General features: G+C 28.9%; 1 non-coding gene across 1 annotated transcript; it reads left to right on the forward strand.

Moving 5' to 3' along the window:
- Nucleotides 1-447: 447 nt before the first annotated feature.
- Nucleotides 448-553, forward strand: LOC112098585. The gene has a single exon (XR_002905696.1). It is a non-coding gene; the product is annotated as a small nucleolar RNA R71 (small nucleolar RNA).
- The last annotated feature ends 7,849 nt before the right edge of the window (nucleotides 554-8,402 follow it).

Below are 8,402 nucleotides of genomic sequence, written 5' to 3' on the forward strand. Positions count from 1 at the left end.
GGCTAACTTGCATTTTGACTATTTCTCCATGAAAAATTAGGATGATTTCACTATCTAGGATTGAATTTGTCGGAGTAAGAGTTATTCTGCTGCCTGTTATAATTTCTAACAAACTAAGCATGTTCATAACGTAAACGAGCAAAAAGGTTTCCTTTTAGGCAATCAACACTAACATGAGACCCACCACATAACTTGCACACCACTGGAGCATAAATCTAACATACTTTCTAACTGCTTAGTTAAGGCATCCACTTTGGCTATCAGAACAGTATAAGCATTCGCCTCATGAACTCTTGTAACTCTTCTTAGTGCATTATGTTCTATTGGCCATTGATAAGAATTAGCCTTATAAGTTTTTCCCGTGACAGACTCTCCAGCAGCTGCATTGACCAAAATTCTAGTTGGACTAGTCATCTTATTATAGAAACTTTGAAGTTGAAGTCAATCACCCATGGTGGGGGAATTTTCTCAATAAATCCCTAAATTATTCTTATGCTTCATACAAAGTCTCCATGTCATGTTGAGTAAAAGTAGTGATTTCACTCCTCATTTTAGATTTTTTTAAGGAGAAAAGTATTTTGACAAGAACTTCTACACCAACAAGTCCCAAGTAGTAATAGATCTAGATGGCAATGAATTAAGCCAATTTTTAGCACCGTCCCTTAAAGAAAATGGGAACAATCTCAGCTAAACTACATCATCAGGAACATCGTTATACTTGAAAGTGTCAAATATTTCGAGGAAGTTAGCAATGTGTAGCTTTGGAACACTATGAGGCAAGCCAGCAAATTGTAACTATTGCACCATTTGAATGGTTTTCGGCTTAATCTCAAAATTGTCGACTTCAATAGTCGGGCATCGAATTCCAGAAATTCCTTGATTAGTGATAGGCAAATGTTACTCACGCAGTACTGATTGTTCTCAACAACTTCTTCTCTAGGGTTAGCCATAGTGTTGTTAAGACGTCTGACAACTTCTCTTCTCCCTTTTCGATTTCTTCTACAAGTTCTCTCGATTTTCAAATAAAAAGAAATCAAATTATCGGCTCTAATTCATTTCATACACCTAATGCTTGAGAGATAAGAAACAAGAACACTACTAAACAATTAGAATTCAAATTAAAACTAAAGTTATTTGGTATCGATATTAATGAACAAGGAAAATCCCCGGCAACGACGCTAAAACCTGTTGTATGAAATCGTAACACAAGTGCACGTATCTTTAACAAGTAATAAAGTGATAAGTAGAGTATTGTTCCCATGAGGATTACTGTATTAATTACCAAAATTAATCTAACTTTAATTTAATTTGACTTAGTTAAAACGAGAGCTAGAATTGAAACAATTAATAATTTAAGACTGTAGCATTTCTGATTTACCGAGATTAATCCCATGCAAATTCTCAACTTCAATCAATTATTGTTCATTCCTATATTGATAGTAGAATTCTCTAAAGTAATTGTAACCTATCTCAAGCGTTAATAAAATATTCCAATGAGCAAACTTTCCATATCTCTGTGAAAATTCTAACCTATTGGAATTAAGAACTCCTTAACAACTACACAAGTTTCATAAATATCTCTATCTTATGATAATCTCATGGCATTGCAATACAATGGCTTATTCAATTCTCACTTCTTAGTCTCAAATCAAATACGTAATCATGTACTTGTTGATCAAGTAATCATTAGCATTGAACACATACTGCAATACTCAATACAATGTGAATGAATAAACCTTAATATGATTGAAATAAATGAAAATTCACATGTTCAAAATATGGTTGCATCATAGCCCTAGAATGAAAAGTCTAGTTCGTGATAAACACAAAATAAACCCTAACAACCGTCTTAAACATGATGATAGAGTTGAGAAATAGAACAAGTTTAGAAGATTAAATCCTTGTGTCTCCCTTTCTCGATTGAACCATGCTCTTTCATCTCTTTTCTACCTTGGTTTTCCATTCTTTCTATCACCAAAATCTTCAAGTCAAAAGTCCCCCTTATCCTAGATTTCTTTTCCTTTTATACTGCTCAATACTAGCTCAATTATGTGCCACAATATCAAGCTAGCACGACAATGATGAAGATCCTAGTGCCATGCGCCAAGTTTCTACCAAAATTCTGGGATTGTAGCTGAGCCACAACGATAAAAGTGTTTCTTGCATTAATTTTGATCTCTTTTTATGCCCAATTACACACTTGTACCGTCATATATCCTTAAAACACATGCAAATGCAAATAGCATACAAAACACATCAAAAGCAACAAAATTACTCGTAGACTAACAAATTATAGTTTGAAGCATTCAATAAGTTTGTATAAAACCAACTCATCAAAATTCTTTGTAAATTCAAATATTTCACTATGTTAATTGGTGAGTATAATAGTTAATTGTGCTTAAACCACTTCAATTTAGGTAAAATGAATTTATACAAGATTATCATTTACTCTTTTTTTTTTAATTTCTATGAAAGTATAAGAATATGGCAATAATATGTTATTACCATAAAAATTTTATAGAAATAAAATTTTGCATTAATTTTATTCTCAAATAAAATATACCAGACACATCATACAAGACAAAATCTTTTACCAAAAAATTATACTTATCCGGTTGCCCAATATATTTTTGTCCAATTGAAAGGAAATGGAAAAAAAAAATCTTAACGCTAAAGAGTAGTCTAAGAGTTTGTTTGGTATGACTTATCTAATGGTCATAAGTGCTTATTTAATCCCTTAAGCACTTTTTAAAAAAAAAAATTGGTGTTTGGTTATTTTTTTATTAGAGTTTTTTAGCCTTAAATAAGCTAATTACCTCTACTAACAAAAGCACAAAATTTGAGCTTTTGAGAGTAAAGGTTAGAGAGATTTTCCAAAAAATATGTAATATCAAAAATATCCTTAAAATATTTCATTAATTACATAATACCCTATTATGTATAAAACTCAAAAACTGTTGCCGCCACTTCACTCTCTCTCTCTCTCTCTTTTCTAAATATCAGACACTTTAATTTTGCAAACCTTACACTTGAGAGAAAACTCATAGTCACTTGTGGTGAGGAGTGTGTCAGGTAATGCTTCCTGCTGCTTTTTCATCTTTGTCTTTATTATATTATTCAAACCTTCCTACTACTTTTTCATCTTTGGTTCCGTTTGTCTTTATTATCTAAAGACAATATGTTTGTGTTTATTATATTATTCAATGTGTGGTACTGTTTCATGTTTATTTTAAATTGGGTCTTAGTTTCCAAACTAACTCCTAACAATTATTGATTAATGCTTTTACCAATTCATGTGTGGGTACAATTTTACTTTGGATTTCGTAACTAATTGATCATTACCTTCTATATATGTTTTCCATGTGAGTCATTGCATGTAAAGAAATCACTAAATAATGTCATATTTTCTATAACCACATGTCTATATATCACCTCACCTATAATATGATTTTAGTTATGATTTCTTTGTAAATAATTAATTGATCATGCACTTGAAAGGTATTTAAAACCAATGACCAATCTTTTTATTATAATATTCAATATGTTTATTTTATATTTGAAATTCATTTCATCTTTATTTTATTTGTGCATTATTTTTTATATAATAATATTAGATATCCTTTGTCTAGAATGGCAACTGCTACAAAAGAAAAGAGAAAAAAAATCAAAAACAGATTGGGATGATGCTACCATTGATGCTTTTGTTAAGATTTGCGTAAATGAAACATTAGCTTGGAATTGACCAAATGGTCACTTTAATAAGATTGGGTGGAAAAATATTACTGCTAAGTTTTATTCAATGACCGACAGAGATTATGAACTAAAACAATTGAAAAACAAGTGGGACATCCTAAAAAACGATTGGCAACTTTGGACAAACTTGCTGAGAAATGAAACTAGTTTAGGATAGGATCTTATAAAATTGACAATTACAACTAGCGATGAATGGTGGGAGAGAAAATTGAAGGTGCAAATTTCTAACCTTTTTATTTTTCAATGTAATAGGAAATGATTTTGGGAGTAACTTAGACATATTTTTAACATATAATCCTTTTTCATTATTGTAGGCGATACCTGAAGCAATTAAATTTCATTCTAAAGGCTTGAGAAATGTTGACCAACTAGAAATTTTGTTTAAAGATGTTGCAGCTATAGGGGAAGATCATGGGCGCCATCTATGGGTTTTGTACCAAATGATGGTGAGGGTGGACCATCCAATGAATATGCTGGTGAAGATAATAATATATATTTTTAGGAAGAGAAAGTCAATATTGAACTAAATAATTTCGATGGATTAGAGAATATTGAGACTGACATTTATAATAGTACTCTTGTAGCATTTACACATTATAATAGAAAGAAAAGAAAATTACCAATTCGAAAGCGAGATGGAGCTACAGTTAGATTGTCTAAACAATTGGATCACTTATGTTAGGCAGTAGAGAGTAGACCATCTATAGCTATAAGAAATAGTGAAAATGGCTATAGCATTGCAGAAGTAACGAAAATGTTACATAATATGCCTGAAATTGAGATAAAAAGTGAGTTGTATCTGAATGCCACTAAAATTTTTCTTAAGAAGGAGAATAGAGAGATGTTTGTTGCAATCAAGAATCATGATGTTCAAATTGAGTGGTTGAAGTTCATGAAAGACTCTTTCTAGTTTTTTTTTTATGGCTTGTTATATTCAAGACTATTGTTTGCTTTAGCTTATTTTATTTATGTTCTTGTATTAAGAATATTATTTTGAACCAATTGGGATATTTTTATTTTATTTAGTTTTGAGTTGTGTTAGATTTTTTTTATTTTTTTATTTTCAAATAATGATAATTTTTGTTATATATATGTGTGCAGATATGAAATTCTCAGAAAATGACGATGATAGTGCGCATAATTACATTGATGAAAGTGATGCTAAGTACAAATTGTTACAAATAGTACAAACTGGAGTTGCATTGTATGTCAATCATTTTATTAAGCATAGCTTAAAGGAACGATGTAGAACATCCCATCATTCAGGTCATTCTTTTGTATTAGAGGTGCTAAATGAACATAAAAATAGATGTACCAACAATTTAGAATGGAAAAACATGTACTTATGAAATTATGTCAAGTTTTGAGTGAATCATATGGTCTTAAAAGAGGCAATAATATATCTATAATTGAGTCAGTAGCTATGTTTTTTATTACATTAGGTCATGCATTTGGGAATAGAATGGTTCAAGAAATATTTCAACATTCAGGTGAAAGTATATTGAGGTGGTTTGGAATAATGTTTGATGTTGTTTGTCATATGGCCATTGATGTTTTGAAACCATCAGACTCATAGTTTAAATGAATTCCTAAAAAAATCAGGAATGATGAACGATATTGGCCATATTTTAAAGATTGGATTAGGGCAATTAATGGGAAACATATACTAGTTATAGTGCCTACGTCAAGTAAATACCGTATATTGGAAGAAAAGGGATTCCTACCCAGAATGCGATGGCTGCATGTGATTTTAATATGTGTTTTACATTTGCATGGGCTGGATGGGAAGGCACTGCCCATGATACGCATATATTTTTAGAGGCGTTATGTGTAGAGAATTTGCATTTTCCTCATCCACCTACAGGTTAATTATAAAATATCATTTATGATACATTTCTATATAAGTTTGTTTAATTTTTTTCAATTATAGAATTTCTATTTTGTAGGTCAGTATTACCTAGTAGATGCTAGATATCCTCACATAACAGGTTATTTAGATCCTTATAAAGGTGGCGATATCATCTTCTAGATTATCAACATGGAAGTCAACCAAGAGGAAAAAAAAAAGAAATATTTAATCATGCCCACTCTTCCTTGAGATGCTCCATTGAGAGAATTTTTAGTGTTTGGAAAAGTAGATGGAAAATTTTGCTCCAAATGCCTAGTTACCCTTTTAGTAAGCAAGTGAAAATTGTGATTGCTTCAATGGTTCTTCACAATTTTATAAGAAAATATGCATATAATGACCAAGAATTTCAACCTTTTGATGATGATGAGGAATTGCTTCCAACAAGTGAAAATGAGAATCGGGGAGAAGAGAACGATGAAGAACAAAATACAAATTCATTCAATGTACGTGAAATGGACCAAGAACGTGATCAAATTGCAACACTTCTCATGTTCCGTTAACATTTCAGTTATATTATTGATTATCATTTTAATTTGAATAGTATTATTTGTTTGGTAGAATATATCAATGATGCAATTTCTAATTTTGAATATTGAAGAAATGATTGAATTGATTTTTTTCTTGTTAATTGATAGCTTGGATACATTTTGTTTCAAGTTATATAATTATGAATAATATCATTTTTGGTAATTTAATTATACAAAAGCACTTTTAGTTTTATAGAACCAAACAGTCTACTGGTTCAAAAGAGGTTTTTTAAGTGATAACCAAACACCCAATGATTTTTTTGTCAAAAGCTCTACTCTTATAAGCTCTATTCAATAGGTTGTACCAAACAGAGCCTAAGTGCTTGTTTGGTATGACTTATTTAATAACCCTAAGTGCTTATTTAATCTCATAAACTCTTACCATAATTTTTATTATTACTTGATTGTTTTTCTAATAGAGATTTTGAAACTTAAATAAGATATTTTGCCCCTACTAACACAAGCCCAAATTTTAGAATTTTGGGAGTAAAGGTTTTAATTTTTTTGAAATGTTAAAATATCAAAAATATTATCTACATATTTGACTATTTTATTTTATTATTTTCATGGCATAACTTTAAAAACTTTATCTATTAAAGTAATTTCATAAAGTTTTAGTAAAACCTCTTATTAGTTTAAAAAAATAAAAATAAAACCTCTGATTGACAACGAAACAAATAAATTTTTTTATAGTAAAAACTCTATTTATAAAAAATTTATTTAAATAAACTCTACTTGAAAAGTTGTAATAAACGAAACCTTAATAGTATAGCTGAATTTAAAGCCCAAAAAAAGCTCAATAAGCAGAGCTTATCGAAGTTATTTTTCAGATTTATATTGTTTGGAAAAAAAATTCATTATATGAATTTTAATGTACAGTGTCAAGATCAGTCCATGCAATTAATTTATAACAAGATTTTTAATTATTATATAATAAGTTAAAGCATACATGTAATAAGAGATAAATAAAAAAGGGATGCTCAAACCTATTAAATGCCAAGAGAATAAAAGAAAAGTGACACGACTTAAAAGTGATTTCTAACTCCTAAGTATAAGAGTATCTTTTTATATTATAACTCGGTAAGTCTGACGTCGATCATCAGAGAAATAATTTAATTTGTTTATTTAAGTTTATCAAAAACAATAAAAATAAAATTTAAAAATATGCAATTTAATTTAAGAAAAACTATGAAATTGAATTAGTTAGGGTTATAGATCCACTTTCAGTAATAAATACAATTTAACAAATTCTTTTTATTTTTATTTTATTTCCCAAAAGATTAATTGTATAAATTAAAATTATTTTCCCATTTATTTTATTATGGATTACGAACTTAATGTGTCAAAACTTAATTTGTCTGCAATAAATCAAAATACCATTTTACCATACTTTATACTAAGATATTAAGAATTCATTGTGCCAAACTCCAATATTTGTCTACAATAAATCAAAATTTTAAAATATAAAATATGGATAAAATTAAATAGAAAAAAATTTAATTTATAAAATTAAAAATAGAATTTGATTAAACCATATTTTTACTAAGAGTTTCACCTTCCCCTAACAACGAATATTTAGCTAAACATTTTTGAAATAAAGGAAATTATTAAAATTGAAAAGCACATAATTAAAAAAAATGAAATTTGAAAATTGAAATAAAACTAATTTTACTAATTAAAAATATATTACAAAGAGAGATAAGAAGAAGAATTTGAGGGGAAAGAAGAGAAGAGAATGTGTGGAGAGGTGTGTTCCCCCCTCCTCTATTTAATACATGGTTAATCGATACCATACAAGTAAATAAAACTAATTACATTTTAGCCTTATATTTGTCATACTAATAAAACATAAACTTAACTTAATCCACTCAAGCACATCCAACACATTCCACTAACAATTACTATACCTAACATGATAAAAATTTATAATTTCACCATTACCACATTTACCGTGGTAAAAACTTAAAAATTTAAAACAAAAGTCTCGGACTTCCGGAATCCAAATTTAACATCCGTACATTTGTTTGGAGCCTTAGATTTCACGAAATTATTATTTTTACTAATAAACATAAAAAATTTACAAAATCAAATACTTAGAAAAATAATTAGAAATTCACAATATGTTACACAATTGCAAATATAAATTATAATAGCACAAAATAACATTTTTGCACTTAACAGACGTACAATTTTTAACACTAATGACACCCTCC

The sequence above is a fragment of the Citrus clementina genome, unplaced genomic scaffold, assembly GCF_000493195.1.
Source record: "Citrus clementina cultivar Clemenules unplaced genomic scaffold, Citrus_clementina_v1.0 scaffold_5, whole genome shotgun sequence".
NCBI lineage: Eukaryota > Viridiplantae > Streptophyta > Magnoliopsida > Sapindales > Rutaceae > Citrus > Citrus x clementina.